The sequence below is a fragment of the Salmo salar genome, chromosome 11 (assembly GCF_965601325.2).
Source record: "Salmo salar chromosome 11, fSalSal1, whole genome shotgun sequence".
Classification (NCBI taxonomy): Eukaryota; Metazoa; Chordata; class Actinopteri; order Salmoniformes; family Salmonidae; genus Salmo; species Salmo salar.
Genome location: NC_138301.1, coordinates 47,281,595 through 47,302,325, shown reverse-complemented (window position 1 = coordinate 47,302,325; position 20,731 = coordinate 47,281,595).

Genomic DNA, 20,731 nt, shown 5'->3' with positions numbered 1-20,731 from the left:
CAGTCAGTCAGAGCGGTGTTTCTCTACTCCAGTCAGTCAGTCAGAGCAGTGTTTCTCTACTCCAGTCAGTCAGTCAGAGTGGTGTTTCTCTACTCCAGTCAGTCAGTCAGTCAGAGCGGTGTTTCTCTACTCCAGTCAGTGAATCAGAGCGGTGTTTCTCTACTCCAGTCAGTCAGTCAGAGTGGTGTTTCTCTACTCCAGTCAGTCAGTCAGAGTGGTGTTTCTCTACTCCAGTCATTCAGAGCTGTGTTTCTCTAGTCCAGTCAGTCAGTGAGAGTGGTGTTTCTCCACTCCAGTCAGTCAGTCAGAGCTGTGTTTCTCTACTCCAGTCAGTCAGAGCTGTGTTTCTCTACTCCAGTCAGTCAGTCAGAGTGGTGTTTCTCTACTCCAGTCAGTCAGTCAGAGTGGTGTTTCTCTACTCCAGTCAGTCAGTCAGAGCGGTGTTTCTCTACTCCAGTCAGTGAGTCAGAGCGGTGTTTCTCTACTCCAGTCAGTCAGTCAGAGTGGTGTTTCTCTACTCCAGTCAGTCAGTCAGAGCGGTGTTTCTCTACTCCAGTCAGTCAGTCAGAGTGGTGTTTCTCTACTCCAGTCAGTCAGTCAGAGCGGTGTTTCTCTACTCCAGTCAGTGAGTCAGAGCGGTGTTTCTCTACTCCAGTCAGTCAGTCAGAGTGGTGTTTCTCTACTCCAGTCAGTCAGTCAGAGTGGTGTTTCTCTACTCCAGTCATTCAGAGCTGTGTTTCTCTACTACAGTCAGTCAATAAGAGTGGTGTTTCTCTACTCCAGTCAGTCAGTCAGAGTGGTGTTTCTCTACTCCAGTCAGTCAGAGCGGTGTTTCTCTACTCCAGTCAGTCAGAGTGGTGTTTCTCTACTCCAGTCAGTCAGTCAGTCAGAGCGGTGTTTCTCTACTCCAGTCAGTCAGTCAGAGCGGTGTTTCTCTACTCCAGTCAGTCAGTCAGAGTGGTGTTTCTCTACTCCAGTCAGTCATTCAGAGTGGTGTTTCTCTACTCCAGTCAGTCAGAGCGGTGTTTCTCTACTCCAGTCAGTCAGAGTGGTGTTTCTCTACTCCAGTCAGTCAGAGCGGTGTTTCTCTACTCCAGTCAGTCAGTCAGAGCTGTGTTTCTCTACTCCAGTCAGTCAGAGTGGTGTTTCTCTACTCCAGTCAGTCAGTCAGAGCGGTGTTTCTCTACTCCAGTCAGTCAGAGTGGTGTTTCTCTACTCCAGTCAGTCAGTCAGAGCGGTGTTTCTCTACTCCAGTCAGTCAGAGTGGTGTTTCTCTACTCCAGTCAGTCAGAGTGATGTTTCTCTACTCTACTCTAGTCAGTCAGTCAGAGTGGTGTTTCTCTACTCCAGTCAGTCAGAGTGGTGTTTCTCTACTCCAGTCAGTCAGTCAGAGCGGTGTTTCTCTACTCCAGTCAGTCAGTCAGAGTGGTGTTTCTCTACTCCAGTCAGTCAGAGCTGTGTTTCTCTACTCCAGTCAGTCAGTCAGAGTGGTGTTTCTCTACTCCAGTCATTCAGAGCTGTGTTTCTCTAGTCCAGTCAGTCAGTCAGTCAGTCAGAGTTGTGTTTCTCCACTCCAGTCAGTCAGTCAGTCAGAGCTGTGTTTCTCTACTCCAGTCAGTCAGAGTGGTGTTTCTCTACTCCAGTCAGTCAGAGCGATGTTTTCTACTCTAGTCAGTCAGTCAGAGTGGTGTTTCTCTACTCCAGTAAGTCAGAGTGGTGTTTCTCTACTCCAGTCAGTCAGAGCGATGTTTCTCTACTCCAGTCAGTCAGTCAGAGTGGTGTTTCTCTACTCCAGTCAGTCAGAGCTGTGTTTCTCTACTACAGTCAGTCAGTCAGAGTGGTGTTTCTCTACTCCAGTCAGTCAGAGCAGTGTTTCTCTACTCCAGTCAGTCAGAGTGGTGTTTCTCTACTCCAGTCAGTCAGTCAGAGTGGTGTTTCTCTACTCCAGTCAGTCAGAGCTGTGTTTCTCTACTCCAGTCAGTCAGAGTTGTGTTTCTCTACTCTAGTCAGTCAGTGTGGTGTTTCTCTACTCCAGTCAGTCAGAGCTGTGTTTCTCTACTCCAGTCAGTCAGTCAGAGTGGTGTTTCTCTACTGCAGTGAGTCAGAGCTGTGTTTCTCTACTCCAGTCAGTCAGTCAGAGCGGTGTTTCTCTACTCCAGTCAGTCAGAGCTGTGTTTCTCTACTCCAGTCAGTCAGAGTTGTGTTTCTCTACTCTAGTCAGTCAGTGTGGTGTTTCTCTACTCCAGTCAGTCAGAGCTGTGTTTCTGTACTCCAGTCAGTCAGTCGGAGCTGTGTTTCTCTACTCCAGTCAGTCAGTCAGAGCGGTGTTTCTCTACTCCAGTCAGTCAGTCAGAGCTGTGTATCTCTACTCCAGTCAGTCAGTCAGAGCTGTGTTTCTCTACTCCAGTCAGTCAGTCAGAGCGGTGTTTCTCTACTCCAGTCAGTCAGTCAGAGCTGTGTTTCTCTACTCCAGTCAGTCAGTCAGAGCGGTGTTTCTCTACTCCAGTCAGTCAGTCAGAGCGGTGTTTCTCTACTCCAGTCAGTCAGTCAGAGTGGTGTTTCTCTACTCCAGTCAGTCAGTCAGTCAGAGCGGTGTTTCTCTACTCCAGTCAGTGAATCAGAGCGGTGTTTCTCTACTCCAGTCAGTCAGTCAGAGTTGTGTTTCTCTACTCTAGTCAGTCAGTGTGGTGTTTCTCTACTCCAGTCAGTCAGAGCTGTGTTTCTCTACTCCAGTCAGTCAGTCAGAGTGGTGTTTCTCTACTGCAGTGAGTCAGAGCTGTGTTTCTCTACTCCAGTCAGTCAGTCAGAGCGGTGTTTCTCTACTCCAGTCAGTCAGAGCTGTGTTTCTCTACTCCAGTCAGTCAGAGTTGTGTTTCTCTACTCTAGTCAGTCAGTGTGGTGTTTCTCTACTCCAGTCAGTCAGAGCTGTGTTTCTGTACTCCAGTCAGTCAGTCGGAGCTGTGTTTCTCTACTCCAGTCAGTCAGTCAGAGCGGTGTTTCTCTACTCCAGTCAGTCAGTCAGAGCTGTGTATCTCTACTCCAGTCAGTCAGTCAGAGCTGTGTTTCTCTACTCCAGTCAGTCAGTCAGAGCGGTGTTTCTCTACTCCAGTCAGTCAGTCAGAGCTGTGTTTCTCTACTCCAGTCAGTCAGTCAGAGCGGTGTTTCTCTACTCCAGTCAGTCAGTCAGAGCGGTGTTTCTCTACTCCAGTCAGTCAGTCAGAGTGGTGTTTCTCTACTCCAGTCAGTCAGTCAGTCAGAGCGGTGTTTCTCTACTCCAGTCAGTGAATCAGAGCGGTGTTTCTCTACTCCAGTCAGTCAGTCAGAGTTGTGTTTCTCTACTCTAGTCAGTCAGTGTGGTGTTTCTCTACTCCAGTCAGTCAGAGCTGTGTTTCTCTACTCCAGTCAGTCAGTCAGAGTGGTGTTTCTCTACTGCAGTGAGTCAGAGCTGTGTTTCTCTACTCGCAGTCAGTCAGTCAGAGCGGTGTTTCTCTACTCCAGTCAGTCAGAGCTGTGTTTCTCTACTCCAGTCAGTCAGAGTTGTGTTTCTCTACTCTAGTCAGTCAGTGTGGTGTTTCTCTACTCCAGTCAGTCAGAGCTGTGTTTCTGTACTCCAGTCAGTCAGTCGGAGCTGTGTTTCTCTACTCCAGTCAGTCAGTCAGAGCGGTGTTTCTCTACTCCAGTCAGTCAGTCAGAGCTGTGTATCTCTACTCCAGTCAGTCAGTCAGAGCTGTGTTTCTCTACTCCAGTCAGTCAGTCAGAGCGGTGTTTCTCTACTCCAGTCAGTCAGTCAGAGCTGTGTTTCTCTACTCCAGTCAGTCAGTCAGAGCGGTGTTTCTCTACTCCAGTCAGTCAGTCAGAGCGGTGTTTCTCTACTCCAGTCAGTCAGTCAGAGTGGTGTTTCTCTACTCCAGTCAGTCAGTCAGTCAGAGCGGTGTTTCTCTACTCCAGTCAGTGAATCAGAGCGGTGTTTCTCTACTCCAGTCAGTCAGTCAGAGTGGTGTTTCTCTACTCCAGTCAGTCAGTCAGAGTGGTGTTTCTCTACTCCAGTCATTCAGAGCTGTGTTTCTCTAGTCCAGTCAGTCAGTCAGAGTGGTGTTTCTCCACTCCAGTCAGTCAGTCAGAGCTGTGTTTCTCTACTCCAGTCAGTCAGAGTGGTGTTTCTCTACTCCAGTCAGTCAGAGTGATGTTTCTCTACTCTAGTCAGTCAGTCAGAGTGGTGTTTCTCTACTCCAGTCAGTCAGAGCAATGTTTCTCTACTCCAGTCAGTCAGTCAGAGTGGTGTTTCTCTACTCCAGTCAGTCAGAGCTGTGTTTCTCTACTCCAGTCAGTCAGTCAGAGCGGTGTTTCTCTACTCCAGTCAGTCAGAGCACTGTTTCTCTACTCCAGTCAGTCAGTAACAGCTGTGTTTCTCTACTCCAGTCAGTCAGTCAGAGCGGTGTTTCTCTACTCCAGTCAGTCAGTCAGAGCTGCGTTTCTCTACTCCAGTCAGTCAGTCAGAGCGGTGTTTCTCTACTCCAGTCAGTCAGAGCTGTGTTTCTCTACTCCAGTCAGTCAGTCAGACCTGTGTTTCTCTACTCCAGTCAGTCAGTCAGTCAGAGTGGTCTTTCTCTACTCCCGTCAGTCAGAGCAGTGTTTCTCTACTCCAGTCAGTCAGAGTGGTGTTTCTCTACTCCAGTCAGTCAGTCAGAGTGGTGTTTCTCTACTCCAGTCAGTCAGTCAGAGTGGTGTTTCTCTACTCCAGTCAGTCAGAGCTGTGTTTCTCTACTCCAGTCAGTCAGTCAGAGCGGTGTTTCTCTACTCCAGTCAGTCAGTCAGAGCTGTGTTTCTCTACTCCAGTCAGTCAGTGAGAGCTGTGTTTCTCTACTCCAGTCAGTCAGTCAGAACGGTGTTTCTCTACTCCAGTCAGTCAGTCAGAGCTGTGTTTCTCTACTCCAGTCAGTCAGTCAGAGCGGTGTTTCACTACTACAGTCAGTCAGAGCTGTGTTTCTCTACTCCAGTCAGTCAGTCAGAGTGGTGTTTCTCTACTCCAGTCAGTGAGTCAGAGCGGTGTTTCTCTACTCCAGTCAGTCAGTCAGAGTGGTATTTCTCTACTCCAGTCAGTCAGTCAGAGCGGTGTTTCTCTACTCCAGTCAGTCAGTCAGAGCTGTGTTTCTCTACTCCAGTCAGTCAGTCAGAGCTGTGTTTCTCTACTCCAGTCAGTCAGTCAGAGTGGTGTTTCTCTACTCCAGTCAGTCAGTCAGAGCTGTGTTTCTCTACTCCAGTCAGTCAGTCAGAGCGGTGTTTCTCTACTCCAGTCAGTCAGAGCTGTGTTTCTCTACTCCAGTCAGTCAGTCAGAGTGGTGTTTCTCTACTCCAGTCAGTCAGTCAGAGTGGTGTTTCTCTACTCCAGTCAGTCAGTCAGAGCGGTGTTTCTCTACTCCAGTCAGTGAGTCAGAGCGGTGTTTCTCTACTCCAGTCAGTCAGTCAGAGTGGTGTTTCTCTACTCCAGTCAGTCAGTCAGAGCGGTGTTTCTCTACTCCAGTCAGTCAGTCAGAGTGGTGTTTCTCTACTCCAGTCAGTCAGTCAGAGCGGTGTTTCTCTACTCCAGTCAGTGAGTCAGAGCGGTGTTTCTCTACTCCAGTCAGTCAGTCAGAGTGGTGTTTCTCTACTCCAGTCAGTCAGTCAGAGTGGTGTTTCTCTACTCCAGTCATTCAGAGCTGTGTTTCTCTAGTCCAGTCAGTCAGTCAGTCAGAGTGGTGTTTCTCCACTCCAGTCAGTCAGTCAGAGCTGTGTATCTCTACTCCAGTCAGTCAGAGTGGTGTTTCTCTACTCCAGTCAGTCAGAGCAATGTTTCTCTACTCTAGTCAGTCAGTCAGAGTGGTGTTTCTCTACTCCAGTCAGTCAGAGTGGTGTTTCTCTACTCCAGTCAGTCAGAGCTGTGTTTCTCTACTCCAGTCAGTCAGTCAGAGCGGTGTTTCTCTACTCCAGTCAGTCAGAGCTGTGTTTCTCTACTCCAGTCAGTCAGAGTTGTGTTTCTCTACTCTAGTCAGTCAGTGTGGTGTTTCTCTACTCCAGTCAGTCAGAGCTGTGTTTCTGTACTCCAGTCAGTCAGTCGGAGCTGTGTTTCTCTACTCCAGTCAGTCAGTCAGAGCGGTGTTTCTCTACTCCAGTCAGTCAGTCAGAGCTGTGTATCTCTACTCCAGTCAGTCAGTCAGAGCTGTGTTTCTCTACTCCAGTCAGTCAGTCAGAGCGGTGTTTCTCTACTCCAGTCAGTCAGTCAGAGCTGTGTTTCTCTACTCCAGTCAGTCAGTCAGAGTGGTGTTTCTCTACTCCAGTCAGTCAGTCAGTCAGAGCGGTGTTTCTCTACTCCAGTCAGTGAATCAGAGCGGTGTTTCTCTACTCCAGTCAGTCAGTCAGAGTGGTGTTTCTCTACTCCAGTCAGTCAGTCAGAGTGGTGTTTCTCTACTCCAGTCATTCAGAGCTGTGTTTCTCTAGTCCAGTCAGTCAGTCAGAGTGGTGTTTCTCCACTCCAGTCAGTCAGTCAGAGCTGTGTTTCTCTACTCCAGTCAGTCAGAGTGGTGTTTCTCTACTCCAGTCAGTCAGAGTGATGTTTCTCTACTCTAGTCAGTCAGTCAGAGTGGTGTTTCTCTACTCCAGTCAGTCAGAGCAATGTTTCTCTACTCCAGTCAGTCAGTCAGAGTGGTGTTTCTCTACTCCAGTCAGTCAGAGCTGTGTTTCTCTACTCCAGTCAGTCAGTCAGAGCGGTGTTTCTCTACTCCAGTCAGTCAGAGCACTGTTTCTCTACTCCAGTCAGTCAGTAACAGCTGTGTTTCTCTACTCCAGTCAGTCAGTCAGAGCGGTGTTTCTCTACTCCAGTCAGTCAGTCAGAGCTGCGTTTCTCTACTCCAGTCAGTCAGTCAGAGCGGTGTTTCTCTACTCCAGTCAGTCAGAGCTGTGTTTCTCTACTCCAGTCAGTCAGTCAGACCTGTGTTTCTCTACTCCAGTCAGTCAGTCAGTCAGAGTGGTCTTTCTCTACTCCCGTCAGTCAGAGCAGTGTTTCTCTACTCCAGTCAGTCAGAGTGGTGTTTCTCTACTCCAGTCAGTCAGTCAGAGTGGTGTTTCTCTACTCCAGTCAGTCAGTCAGAGTGGTGTTTCTCTACTCCAGTCAGTCAGAGCTGTGTTTCTCTACTCCAGTCAGTCAGTCAGAGCGGTGTTTCTCTACTCCAGTCAGTCAGTCAGAGCTGTGTTTCTCTACTCCAGTCAGTCAGTGAGAGCTGTGTTTCTCTACTCCAGTCAGTCAGTCAGAACGGTGTTTCTCTACTCCAGTCAGTCAGTCAGAGCTGTGTTTCTCTACTCCAGTCAGTCAGTCAGAGCGGTGTTTCACTACTACAGTCAGTCAGAGCTGTGTTTCTCTACTCCAGTCAGTCAGTCAGAGTGGTGTTTCTCTACTCCAGTCAGTGAGTCAGAGCGGTGTTTCTCTACTCCAGTCAGTCAGTCAGAGTGGTATTTCTCTACTCCAGTCAGTCAGTCAGAGCGGTGTTTCTCTACTCCAGTCAGTCAGTCAGAGCTGTGTTTCTCTACTCCAGTCAGTCAGTCAGAGCTGTGTTTCTCTACTCCAGTCAGTCAGTCAGAGTGGTGTTTCTCTACTCCAGTCAGTCAGTCAGAGCTGTGTTTCTCTACTCCAGTCAGTCAGTCAGAGCGGTGTTTCTCTACTCCAGTCAGTCAGAGCTGTGTTTCTCTACTCCAGTCAGTCAGTCAGAGTGGTGTTTCTCTACTCCAGTCAGTCAGTCGGAGTGGTGTTTCTCTACTCCAGTCAGTCAGTCAGAGCGGTGTTTCTCTACTCCAGTCAGTGAGTCAGAGCGGTGTTTCTCTACTCCAGTCAGTCAGTCAGAGTGGTGTTTCTCTACTCCAGTCAGTCAGTCAGAGCGGTGTTTCTCTACTCCAGTCAGTCAGTCAGAGTGGTGTTTCTCTACTCCAGTCAGTCAGTCAGAGCGGTGTTTCTCTACTCCAGTCAGTCAGAGCTGTGTTTCTCTACTCCAGTCAGTCAGTCAGAGCGGTGTTTCTCTACTCCAGTCAGTCAGTCAGAGCTGTGTTTCTCTACTCCAGTCAGTCAGTGAGAGCTGTGTTTCTCTACTCCAGTCAGTCAGTCAGAACGGTGTTTCTCTACTCCAGTCAGTCAGTCAGAGCTGTGTTTCTCTACTCCAGTCAGTCAGTCAGAGCGGTGTTTCACTACTACAGTCAGTCAGAGCTGTGTTTCTCTACTCCAGTCAGTCAGTCAGAGTGGTGTTTCTCTACTCCAGTCAGTGAGTCAGAGCGGTGTTTCTCTACTCCAGTCAGTCAGTCAGAGTGGTATTTCTCTACTCCAGTCAGTCAGTCAGAGCGGTGTTTCTCTACTCCAGTCAGTCAGTCAGAGCTGTGTTTCTCTACTCCAGTCAGTCAGTCAGAGCTGTGTTTCTCTACTCCAGTCAGTCAGTCAGAGTGGTGTTTCTCTACTCCAGTCAGTCAGTCAGAGCTGTGTTTCTCTACTCCAGTCAGTCAGTCAGAGCGGTGTTTCTCTACTCCAGTCAGTCAGAGCTGTGTTTCTCTACTCCAGTCAGTCAGTCAGAGTGGTGTTTCTCTACTCCAGTCAGTCAGTCGGAGTGGTGTTTCTCTACTCCAGTCAGTCAGTCAGAGCGGTGTTTCTCTACTCCAGTCAGTGAGTCAGAGCGGTGTTTCTCTACTCCAGTCAGTCAGTCAGAGTGGTGTTTCTCTACTCCAGTCAGTCAGTCAGAGCGGTGTTTCTCTACTCCAGTCAGTCAGTCAGAGTGGTGTTTCTCTACTCCAGTCAGTCAGTCAGAGCGGTGTTTCTCTACTCCAGTCAGTGAGTCAGAGCGGTGTTTCTCTACTCCAGTCAGTCAGTCAGAGTGGTGTTTCTCTACTCCAGTCAGTCAGTCAGAGTGGTGTTTCTCTACTCCAGTCATTCAGAGCTGTGTTTCTCTAGTCCAGTCAGTCAGTCAGTCAGAGTGGTGTTTCTCCACTCCAGTCAGTCAGTCAGAGCTGTGTATCTCTACTCCAGTCAGTCAGAGTGGTGTTTCTCTACTCCAGTCAGTCAGAGCAATGTTTCTCTACTCTAGTCAGTCAGTCAGAGTGGTGTTTCTCTACTCCAGTCAGTCAGAGTGGTGTTTCTCTACTCCAGTCAGTCAGAGTGGTGTTTCTCTTCTCCAGTCATAGAGTCAGAGCGGTGTTTCTCTACTCCAGTCAGTCAGTCAGAGTCGTGTTTCTCTACTCCAGTCAGTCAGTCAGAGCGGTGTTTCTCTACTCCAGTCAGTCAGTCAGAGCTGTGTTTCTCTACTCCAGTCAGTCAGTCAGAGCTGTGTTTCTCTACTCCAGTCAGTCAGTCAGAGTGGTGTTTCTCTACTCCAGTCAGTCAGTCAGAGCTGTGTTTCTCTACTCCAGTCAGTCAGTCAGAGCGGTGTTTCTCTACTCCAGTCAGTCAGAGCTGTGTTTCTCTACTCCAGTCAGTCAGTCAGAGTGGTGTTTCTCTACTCCAGTCAGTCAGTCAGAGTGGTGTTTCTCTACTCCAGTCAGTCAGTCAGAGCGGTGTTTCTCTACTCCAGTCAGTGAGTCAGAGCGGTGTTTCTCTACTCCAGTCAGTCAGTCAGAGTGGTGTTTCTCTCCTCCAGTCAGTCAGTCAGAGCGGTGTTTCTCTACTCCAGTCAGTCAGTCAGAGTGGTGTTTCTCTACTCCAGTCAGTCAGTCAGAGCGGTGTTTCTCTACTCCAGTCAGTGAGTCAGAGCGGTGTTTCTCTACTCCAGTCAGTCAGTCAGAGTGGTGTTTCTCTACTCCAGTCAGTCAGTCAGAGTGGTGTTTCTCTACTCCAGTCATTCAGAGCTGTGTTTCTCTAGTCCAGTCAGTCAGTCAGTCAGAGTGGTGTTTCTCCACTCCAGTCAGTCAGTCAGAGCTGTGTATCTCTACTCCAGTCAGTCAGAGTGGTGTTTCTTTACTCCAGTCAGTCAGAGCGATGTTTCTCTACTCTAGTCAGTCAGTCAGAGTGGTGTTTCTCTACTACAGTCAGTCAGAGTGGTGTTTCTCTACTCCAGTCAGTCAGAGCGATGTTTCTCTACTCCAGTCAGTCAGTCAGAGCTGTGTTTCTCTACTCCAGTCAGTCAGAGTGGTGTTTCTCTACTCCAGTCAGGCAGTCAGAGCGGTGTTTCTCTACTCCAGTCAGTCAGAGCACTGTTTCTCTACTCCAGTCAGTCAGAGTGGTGTTTCTCTACTCCAGTCAGTCAGTCAGAGCGGTGTTTCTCTACTCCAGTCAGTCAGTCAGAGCTGCGTTTCTCTACTCCAGTCAGTCAGTCAGAGCGGTGTTTCTCTACTCCAGTCAGTCAGAGCTGTGTTTCTCTACTCCAGTCAGTCAGTCAGAGTGGTGTTTCACTACTCCAGTCAGTCAGAACAGTGTTTCTCTACTCCAGTCAGTCAGAGTGGTGTTTCTCTACTCCAGTCAGTCAGTCAGAGTGGTGTTTCTCTACTCCAGTCAGTCAGAGCTGTGTTTCTCTACTCCAGTCAGTCAGAGTTGTGTTTCTCTACTCTAGTCAGTCAGTGTGGTGTTTCTCTACTCCAGTCAGTCTGAGCTGTGTTTCTCTACTCCAGTCAGTCAGAGTTGTGTTTCTCTACTCTAGTCAGTCAGTGTGGTGTTTCTCTACTCCAGTCAGTCAGAGCTGTGTTTCTGTACTCCAGGCAGTCAGTCGGAGCTGTGTTTCTCTACTCCAGTCAGTCAGTCAGAGCGGTGTTTCTCTACTCCAGTCAGTCAGTCAGAGCTGTGTATCTCTACTCCAGTCAGTCAGTCAGAGCTGTGTTTCTCTACTCCAGTCAGTCAGTCAGAGCGGTGTTTCTCTACTCCAGTCAGTCAGTCAGAGCTGTGTTTCTCTACTCCAGTCAGTCAGTCAGAGCGGTGTTTCTCTACTCCAGTCAGTCAGTCAGTCAGAGTGGTGTTTCTCTACTCCAGTCAGTGAGTCAGAGCGGTGTTTCTCTACTCCAGTCAGTCAGTCAGAGTGGTATTTCTCTACTCCAGTCAGTCAGTCAGTCAGAGCGGTGTTTCTCTACTCCAGTCAGTCAGTCAGAGCTGTGTTTCTCTACTCCAGTCAGTCAGTCAGAGCTGTGTTTCTCTACTCCAGTCAGTCAGTCAGAGTGGTGTTTCTCTACTCCAGTCAGTCAGTCAGAGCTGTGTTTCTCTACTCCAGTCAGTCAGTCAGAGCGGTGTTTCTCTACTCCAGTCAGTCAGAGCTGTGTTTCTCTACTCCAGTCAGTCAGTCAGAGTGGTGTTTCTCTACTCCAGTCAGTCAGTCAGAGTGGTGTTTCTCTACTCCAGTCAGTCAGTCAGAGCGGTGTTTCTCTACTCCAGTCAGTGAGTCAGAGCGGTGTTTCTCTACTCCAGTCAGTCAGTCAGAGTGGTGTTTCTCTACTCCAGTCAGTCAGTCAGAGCGGTGTTTCTCTACTCCAGTCAGTCAGTCAGAGTGGTGTTTCTCTACTCCAGTCAGTCAGTCAGAGCGGTGTTTCTCTACTCCAGTCAGTGAGTCAGAGCGGTGTTTCTCTACTCCAGTCAGTCAGTCAGAGTGGTGTTTCTCTACTCCAGTCAGTCAGTCAGAGTGGTGTTTCTCTACTCCAGTCATTCAGAGCTGTGTTTCTCTAGTCCTGTCAGTCAGTCAGTCAGAGTGGTGTTTCTCCACTCCAGTCAGTCAGTCAGAGCTGTGTATCTCTACTCCAGTCAGTCAGAGTGGTGTTTCTCTACTCCAGTCAGTCAGAGCAATGTTTCTCTACTCTAGTCAGTCAGTCAGAGTGGTGTTTCTCTACTCCAGTCAGTCAGAGTGGTGTTTCTCTACTCCAGTCAGTCAGAGTGGTGTTTCTCTTCTCCAGTCAGTGAGTCAGAGCGGTGTTTCTCTACTCCAGTCAGTCAGTCAGAGCTGTGTTTCTCTACTCCAGTCAGTCAGTCAGAGCTGTGTTTCTCTACTCCAGTCAGTCAGTCAGAGTGGTGTTTCTCTACTCCAGTCAGTCAGTCAGAGCTGTGTTTCTCTACTCCAGTCAGTCAGTCAGAGCGGTGTTTCTCTACTCCAGTCAGTCAGAGCTGTGTTTCTCTACTCCAGTCAGTCAGTCAGAGTGGTGTTTCTCTACTCCAGTCAGTCAGTCAGAGCGGTGTTTCTCTACTCCAGTCAGTCAGAGCTGTGTTTCTCTACTCCAGTCAGTCAGTCAGAGTGGTGTTTCTCTACTCCAGTCAGTCAGTCAGAGTGGTGTTTCTCTATCAGAGCTGTGTTTCTCTAGTCCTGTCAGTCAGTCAGTCAGAGTGGTGTTTCTCCACTCCAGTCAGTCAGTCAGAGCTGTGTATCTCTACTCCAGTCAGTCAGAGTGGTGTTTCTCTACTCCAGTCAGTCAGAGCAATGTTTCTCTACTCTAGTCAGTCAGTCAGAGTGGTGTTTCTCTACTCCAGTCAGTCAGAGTGGTGTTTCTCTACTCCAGTCAGTCAGAGTGGTGTTTCTCTTCTCCAGTCAGTGAGTCAGAGCGGTGTTTCTCTACTCCAGTCAGTCAGTCAGAGCTGTGTTTCTCTACTCCAGTCAGTCAGTCAGAGCTGTGTTTCTCTACTCCAGTCAGTCAGTCAGAGTGGTGTTTCTCTACTCCAGTCAGTCAGTCAGAGCTGTGTTTCTCTACTCCAGTCAGTCAGTCAGAGCGGTGTTTCTCTACTCCAGTCAGTCAGAGCTGTGTTTCTCTACTCCAGTCAGTCAGTCAGAGTGGTGTTTCTCTACTCCAGTCAGTCAGTCAGAGCGGTGTTTCTCTACTCCAGTCAGTCAGAGCTGTGTTTCTCTACTCCAGTCAGTCAGTCAGAGTGGTGTTTCTCTACTCCAGTCAGTCAGTCAGAGTGGTGTTTCTCTACTCCAGTCAGTCAGTCAGAGTGGTGTTTCTCTACTCCAGTCAGTCAGTCAGAGCGGTGTTTCTCTACTCCAGTCAGTCAGAGCTGTGTTTCTCTACTCCAGTCAGTCAGTCAGAGTGGTGTTTCTCTACTCCAGTCAGTCAGTCAGAGCGGTGTTTCTCTACTCCAGTCAGTCAGAGCTGTGTTTCTCTACTCCAGTCAGTCAGTCAGAGTGGTGTTTCTCTACTCCAGTCAGTCAGTCAGAGTGGTGTTTCTCTACTCCAGTCAGTCAGTCAGAGCGGTGTTTCTCTACTCCAGTCAGTGAGTCAGAGCGGTGTTTCTCTACTCCAGTCAGTCAGTCAGAGTGGTGTTTCTCTACTCCAGTCAGTCAGTCAGAGCGGTGTTTCTCTACTCCAGTCAGTCAGTCAGATTGGTGTTTCTCTACTCCAGTCAGTCAGTCAGAGCGGTGTTTCTCTACTCCAGTCAGTGAGTCAGAGCGGTGTTTCTCTACTCCAGTCAGTCAGTCAGAGTGGTGTTTCTCTACTCCAGTCAGTCAGTCAGAGTGGTGTTTCTCTACTCCAGTCATTCAGAGCTGTGTTTCTCTAGTCCTGTCAGTCAGTCAGTCAGAGTGGTGTTTCTCCACTCCAGTCAGTCAGTCAGAGCTGTGTATCTCTACTCCAGTCAGTCAGAGTGGTGTTTCTCTACTCCAGTCAGTCAGAGTGGTGTTTCTCTACTCCAGTCAGTCAGAGTGGTGTTTCTCTTCTCCAGTCAGTGAGTCAGAGCGGTGTTTCTCTACTCCAGTCAGTCAGTCAGAGTGGTGTTTCTCTACTCCAGTCAGTCAGTCAGAGCGGTGTTTCTCTACTCCAGTCAGTCAGTCAGAGCTGTGTTTCTCTACTCCAGTCAGTCAGTCAGAGCTGTGTTTCTCTACTCCAGTCAGTCAGTCAGAGTGGTGTTTCTCTACTCCAGTCAGTCAGTCAGAGCTGTGTTTCTCTACTCCAGTCAGTCAGTCAGAGCGGTGTTTCTCTACTCCAGTCAGTCAGAGCTGTGTTTCTCTACTCCAGTCAGTCAGTCAGAGTGGTGTTTCTCTACTCCAGTCAGTCAGTCAGAGTGGTGTTTCTCTACTCCAGTCAATCAGTCAGAGCGGTGTTTCTCTACTCCAGTCAGTGAGTCAGAGCGGTGTTTCTCTACTCCAGTCAGTGAGTCAGAGTGGTGTTTCTCTACTCCAGTCAGTCAGTCAGAGCGGTGTTTCTCTACTCCAGTCAGTCAGTCAGAGTGGTGTTTCTCTACTCCAGTCATTCAGAGCTGTGTTTCTCTAGTCCAGTCAGTCAGTCAGTCAGAGTGGTGTTTCTCCACTCCAGTCAGTCAGTCAGAGCTGTGTTTCTCTACTCCAGTCAGTCAGTCAGAGCGGTGTTTCTCTACTCCAGTCAGTCAGAGCTGTGTTTCTCTACTCCAGTCAGTCAGTCAGAGTGGTGTTTCTCTACTCCAGTCAGTCAGTCAGAGTGGTGTTTCTCTACTCCAGTCAATCAGTCAGAGCGGTGTTTCTCTACTCCAGTCAGTGAGTCAGAGCGGTGTTTCTCTACTCCAGTCAGTGAGTCAGAGCAGTGTTTCTCTACTCCAGTCAGTGAGTCCGATGCGGTGTTTCTCTACTCCAGTCAGTCAGTCAGAGTGGTGTTTCTCTACTCCAGTCAGTCAGTCAGAGTGGTGTTTCTCTACTCCAGTCATTCAGAGCTGTGTTTCTCTAGTCCAGTCAGTCAGTCAGTCAGAGTGGTGTTTCTCCACTCCAGTCAGTCAGTCAGAGCTGTGTATCTCTACTCCAGTCAGTCAGAGTGGTGTTTCTTTACTCCAGTCAGTCAGAGCGATGTTTCTCTACTCTAGTCAGTCAGTCAGAGTGGTGTTTCTCTACTCCAGTCAGTCAGAGTGGTGTTTCTCTACTCCAGTCAGTCAGAGCGATGTTTCTCTACTCCAGTCAGTCAGTCAGAGCTGTGTTTCTCTACTCCAGTCAGTCAGAGTGGTGTTTCTCTACTCCAGTCAGGCAGTCAGAGCGGTGTTTCTCTACTCCAGTCAGTCAGAGCACTGTTTCTCTACTCCAGTCAGTCAGAGTGGTGTTTCTCTACTCCAGTCAGTCAGTCAGAGCGGTGTTTCTCTACTCCAGTCAGTCAGTCAGAGCTGCGTTTCTCTACTCCAGTCAGTCAGTCAGAGCGGTGTTTCTCTACTCCAGTCAGTCAGAGCTGTGTTTCTCTACTCCAGTCAGTCAGTCAGAGTGGTGTTTCACTACTCCAGTCAGTCAGAACAGTGTTTCTCTACTCCAGTCAGTCAGAGTGGTGTTTCTCTACTCCAGTCAGTCAGTCAGAGTGGTGTTTCTCTACTCCAGTCAGTCAGAGCTGTGTTTCTCTACTCCAGTCAGTCAGTCAGAGTGGTGTTTCTCTACTCCAGTCAGTCAGTCAGAGTGGTGTTTCTCTACTCCAGTCAGTCAGTCAGAGCGGTGTTTCTCTACTCCAGTCAGTGAGTCAGAGCGGTGTTTCTCTACTCCAGTCAGTCAGTCAGAGTGGTGTTTCTCTACTCCAGTCAGTCAGTCAGAGCGGTGTTTCTCTACTCCAGTCAGTCAGTCAGATTGGTGTTTCTCTACTCCAGTCAGTCAGTCAGAGCGGTGTTTCTCTACTCCAGTCAGTGAGTCAGAGCGGTGTTTCTCTACTCCAGTCAGTCAGTCAGAGTGGTGTTTCTCTACTCCAGTCAGTCAGTCAGAGTGGTGTTTCTCTACTCCAGTCATTCAGAGCTGTGTTTCTCTAGTCCTGTCAGTCAGTCAGTCAGAGTGGTGTTTCTCCACTCCAGTCAGTCAGTCAGAGCTGTGTATCTCTACTCCAGTCAGTCAGAGTGGTGTTTCTCTACTCCAGTCAGTCAGAGCAATGTTTCTCTACTCTAGTCAGTCAGTCAGAGTGGTGTTTCTCTACTCCAGTCAGTCAGAGTGGTGTTTCTCTACTCCAGTCAGTCAGAGTGGTGTTTCTCTTCTCCAGTCAGTGAGTCAGAGCGGTGTTTCTCTACTCCAGTCAGTCAGTCAGAGTGGTGTTTCTCTACTCCAGTCAGTCAGTCAGAGCGGTGTTTCTCTACTCCAGTCAGTCAGTCAGAGCTGTGTTTCTCTACTCCAGTCAGTCAGTCAGAGCTGTGTTTCTCTACTCCAGTCAGTCAGTCAGAGTGGTGTTTCTCTACTCCAGTCAGTCAGTCAGAGCTGTGTTTCTCTACTCCAGTCAGTCAGTCAGAGCGGTGTTTCTCTACTCCAGTCAGTCAGAGCTGTGTTTCTCTACTCCAGTCAGTCAGTCAGAGTGGTGTTTCTCTACTCCAGTCAGTCAGTCAGAGTGGTGTTTCTCTACTCCAGTCAATCAGTCAGAGCGGTGTTTCTCTACTCCAGTCAGTGAGTCAGAGCGGTGTTTCTCTACTCCAGTCAGTGAGTCAGAGTGGTGTTTCTCTACTCCAGTCAGTCAGTCAGAGCGGTGTTTCTCTACTCCAGTCAGTCAGTCAGAGTGGTGTTTCTCTACTCCAGTCAGTCAGTCAGAGCAGTGTTTCTCTACTCCAGTCAGTGAGTCCGATGCGGTGTTTCTCTACTCCAGTCAGTCAGTCAGAGTGGTGTTTCTCTACTCCAGTCAGTCAGTCAGAGTGGTGTTTCTCTACTCCAGTCATTCAGAGCTGTGTTTCTCTAGTCCAGTCAGTCAGTCAGTCAGAGTGGTGTTTCTCCACTCCAGTCAGTCAGTCAGAGCTGTGTATCTCTACTCCAGTCAGTCAGAGTGGTGTTTCTTTACTCCAGTCAGTCAGAGCGATGTTTCTCTACTCTAGTCAGTCAGTCAGAGTGGTGTTTCTCTACTCCAGTCAGTCAGAGTGGTGTTTCTCTACTCCAGTCAGTCAGAGCGATGTTTCTCTACTCCAGTCAGTCAGTCAGAGCTGTGTTTCTCTACTCCAGTCAGTCAGAGTGGTGTTTCTCTACTCCAGTCAGGCAGTCAGAGCGGTGTTTCTCTACTCCAGTCAGTCAGAGCACTGTTTCTCTACTCCAGTCAGTCAGAGTGGTGTTTCTCTACTCCAGTCAGTCAGTCAGAGCGGTGTTTCTCTACTCCAGTCAGTCAGTCAGAGCTGCGTTTCTCTACTCCAGTCAGTCAGTCAGAGCGGTGTTTCTCTACTCCAGTCAGTCAGAGCTGTGTTTCTCTACTCCAGTCAGTCAGTCAGAGTGGTGTTTCACTACTCCAGTCAGTCAGAACAGTGTTTCTCTACTCCAGTCAGTCAGAGTGGTGTTTCTCTACTCCAGTCAGTCAGTCAGAGTGGTGTTTCTCTACTCCAGTCAGTCAGAGCTGTGTTTCTCTACTCCAGTCAGTCAGAGTTGTGTTTCTCTACTCTAGTCAGTCAGTGTGGTGTTTCTCTACTCCAGTCAGTCTGAGCTGTGTTTCTCTACTCCAGTCAGTCAGAGTTGTGTTTCTCTACTCTAGTCAGTCAGTGTGGTGTTTCTCTACTCCAGTCAGTCAGAGCTGTGTTTCTGTACTCCAGTCAGTCAGTCGGAGCTGTGTTTCTCTACTCCAGTCAGTCAGTCAGAGCGGAGTTTCCCTACTCCAGTCAGTCAGTCAGAGCTGTGTATCTCTACTCCAGTCAGTCAGTCAGAGCTGTGTTTCTCTACTCCAGTCAGTCAGTCAGAGCGGTGTTTCTCTACTCCAGTCAGTCAGTCAGAGCTGTGTTTCTCTACTCCAGTCAGTCAGTCAGAGCGGTGTTTCTCTACTCCAGTCAGTCAGTCAGTCAGAGTGGTGTTTCTCTACTCCAGTCATTCAGAGCTGTGTTTCTCTAGTCCAGTCAGTCAGTCAGTCAGAGTGGTGTTTCTCCACTCCAGTCAGTCAGTCAGAGCTGTGTTTCTCTACTCCAGTCAGTCAGAGTGGTGTTTCTCTACTCCAGTCAGTCAGAGTGATGTTTCTCTACTCTAGTCAGTCAGTCAGAGTGGTGTTTCTCTACTCCAGTCAGTCAGAGCTGTGTTTCTGTACTCCAGTCAGTCAGTCGGAGTGGTGTTTCTCTACTCCAGTCAGTCAGAGCTGTGTTTCTCTACTCCAGTCAGTCAGAGTTGTGTTTCTCTACTCTAGTCAGTCAGTGTGGTGCTTCTCTACTCCAGTCAGTCAGAGCTGTGTTTCTGTACTCCAGTCAGTCGGAGCTGTGTTTCTCTACTCCAGTCAGTCAGTCAGAGCGGTGTTTCTCTACTCCAGTCAGTCAGTCAGAGCTGTGTATCTCTACTCCAGTCAGTTAGTCAGAGCTGTGTTTCTCTACTCCAGTCAGTCAGTCAGAGCGGTGTTTCTCTACTCCAGTCAGTCAGTCAGAGCTGTGTTTCTCTACTCCAGTCAGTCAGTCAGAGCGGTGTTTCTATACTCCAGTCAGTCAGTCAGAGCGGTGTTTCTCTACTCCAGTCAGTCAGTCAGAGTGGTGTTTCTCTACTCCAGTCAGTCAGTCAGAGCGGTGTTTCTCTACTCCAGTCAGTCAGTCAGAGTGGTGTTTCTCTACTCCAGTCATTCAGAGCTGTGTTTCTCTAGTCCAGTCAGTCAGTCAGACCGGTGTTTCTCTACTCCAGTCAGTCAGAGCTGTGTTTCTCTACTCCAGTCAGTCAGTCAGAGTGGTGTTTCACTACTCCAGTCAGAACAGTGTTTCTCTACTCCAGTCAGTCAGAGAGGTGTTTCTCTACTCCAGTCAGTCAGAGTTGTGTTTCTCTACTCTAGTCAGTCAGTGTGGTGTTTCTCTACTCCAGTCAGTCTGAGCTGTGTTTCTCTACTCCAGTCAGTCAGAGTTGTGTTTCTCTACTCTAGTCAGTCAGTGTGGTGTTTCTCTACTCCAGTCAGTCAGAGCTGTGTTTCTGTACTCCAGTCAGTCAGTCGGAGCTGTGTTTCTCTACTCCAGTCACTCAGTCAGAGCGGTGTTTCTCTACTCCAGTCAGTCAGTCAGAGCTGTGTATCTCTACTCCAGTCAGTCAGTCAGAGCTGTGTTTCTCTACTCCAGTCAGTCAGTCAGAGCGGTGTTTCTCTACTCCAGTCAGTCAGTCAGAGCTGTGTTTCTCTACTCCAGTCAGTCAGTCAGAGCGGTGTTTCTCTACTCCAGTCAGTCAGTCAGTCAGAGTGGTGTTTCTCTACTCCAGTCATTCAGAGCTGTGTTTCTCTAGTCCAGTCAGTCAGTCAGTCACAGTGGTGTTTCTCCACTCCAGTCAGTCAGTCAGAGCTGTGTTTCTCTACTCCAGTCAGTCAGAGTGGTGTTTCTCTACTCCAGTCAGTCAGAGTGATGTTTCTCTACTCTAGTCAGTCAGTCAGAGTGGTGTTTCTCTACTCCAGTCAGTCAGAGTGGTGTTTCTCTACTCCAGTCAGTCAGAGCTGTGTTTCTGTACTCCAGTCAGTCAGTCGGAGTGGTGTTTCTCTACTCCAGTCATTCAGAGCTGTGTTTCTCTAGTCCAGTCAGTCAGTCAGTCAGAGTGGTGTTTCTCCACTCCAGTCAGTCAGTCAGAGCTGTGTATCTCTACTCCAGTCAGTCAGAGTGGTGTTTCTTTACTCCAGTCAGTCAGAGCGATGTTTCTCTACTCTAGTCAGTCAGTCAGAGTGGTGTTTCTCTACTCCAGTCAGTCAGAGTGGTGTTTCTCTACTCCAATCAGTCAGAGCGATGTTTCTCTACTCCAGTCAGTCAGTCAGAGCTGTGTTTCTCTACTCCAGTCAGTCAGAGTGGTGTTTCTCTACTCCAGTCAGGCAGTCAGAGCGGTGTTTCTCTACTCCAGTCAGTCAGAGCACTGTTTCTCTACTCCAGTCAGTCAGAGTGGTGTTTCTCTACTCCAGTCAGTCAGTCAGAGCGGTGTTTCTCTACTCCAGTCAGTCAGTCAGAGCTGCGTTTCTCTACTCCAGTCAGTCAGTCAGAGCGGTGTTTCTCTACTCCAGTCAGTCAGAGTTGTGTTTCTCTACTCCAGTCAGTCAGTGTGGTGTTTCTCTACTCCAGTCAGTCTGAGCTGTGTTTCTCTACTCCAGTCAGTCAGAGTGGTGTTTCTCTACTCCAGTCAGTCAGTCAGAGTGGTGTTTCTCTACTCCAGTCAGTCAGAGCTGTGTTTCTCTACTCCAGTCAGTCAGAGTTGTGTTTCTCTACTCCAGTCAGTCAGTGTGGTGTTTCTCTACTCCAGTCAGTCTGAGCTGTGTTTCTCTACTCCAGTCAGTCAGTCGGAGCTGTGTTTCTCTACTCCAGTCAGTCAGTCAGAGCGGTGTTTCTCTACTCCAGTCAGTCAGTCAGAGCTGTGTATCTCTACTCCAGTCAGTCAGTCAGAGCTGTGTTTCTCTACTCCAGTCAGTCAGTCAGAGCGGTGTTTCTCTACTCCAGTCAGTCAGTCAGAGCTGTGTTTCTCTACTCCAGTCAGTCAGTCAGAGCGGTGTTTCTCTACTCCAGTCAGTCAGTCAGTCAGAGTGGTGTTTCTCTACTCCAGTCATTCAGAGCTGTGTTTCTCTAGTCCAGTCAGTCAGTCAGTCAGTCAGAGTGGTGTTTCTCCACTCCAGTCAGTCAGTCAGAGCTGTGTTTCTCTACTCCAGTCAGTCAGAGTGGTGTTTCTCTACTCCAGTCAGTCAGAGTGATGTTTCTCTACTCTAGTCAGTCAGTCAGAGTGGTGATTCTCTACTCCAGTCAGTCAGAGTGGTGTTTCTCTACTCCAGTCAGTCAGAGCTGTGTTTCTGTACTCCAGTCAGTCAGTCGGAGTGGTGTTTCTCTACTCCAGTCAGTCAGAGCTGTGTTTCTCTACTCCAGTCAGTCAGAGTTGTGTTTCTCTACTCTAGTCAGTCAGTGTGGTGCTTCTCTACTCCAGTCAGTCAGAGCTGTGTTTCTGTACTCCAGTCAGTCGGAGCTGTGTTTCTC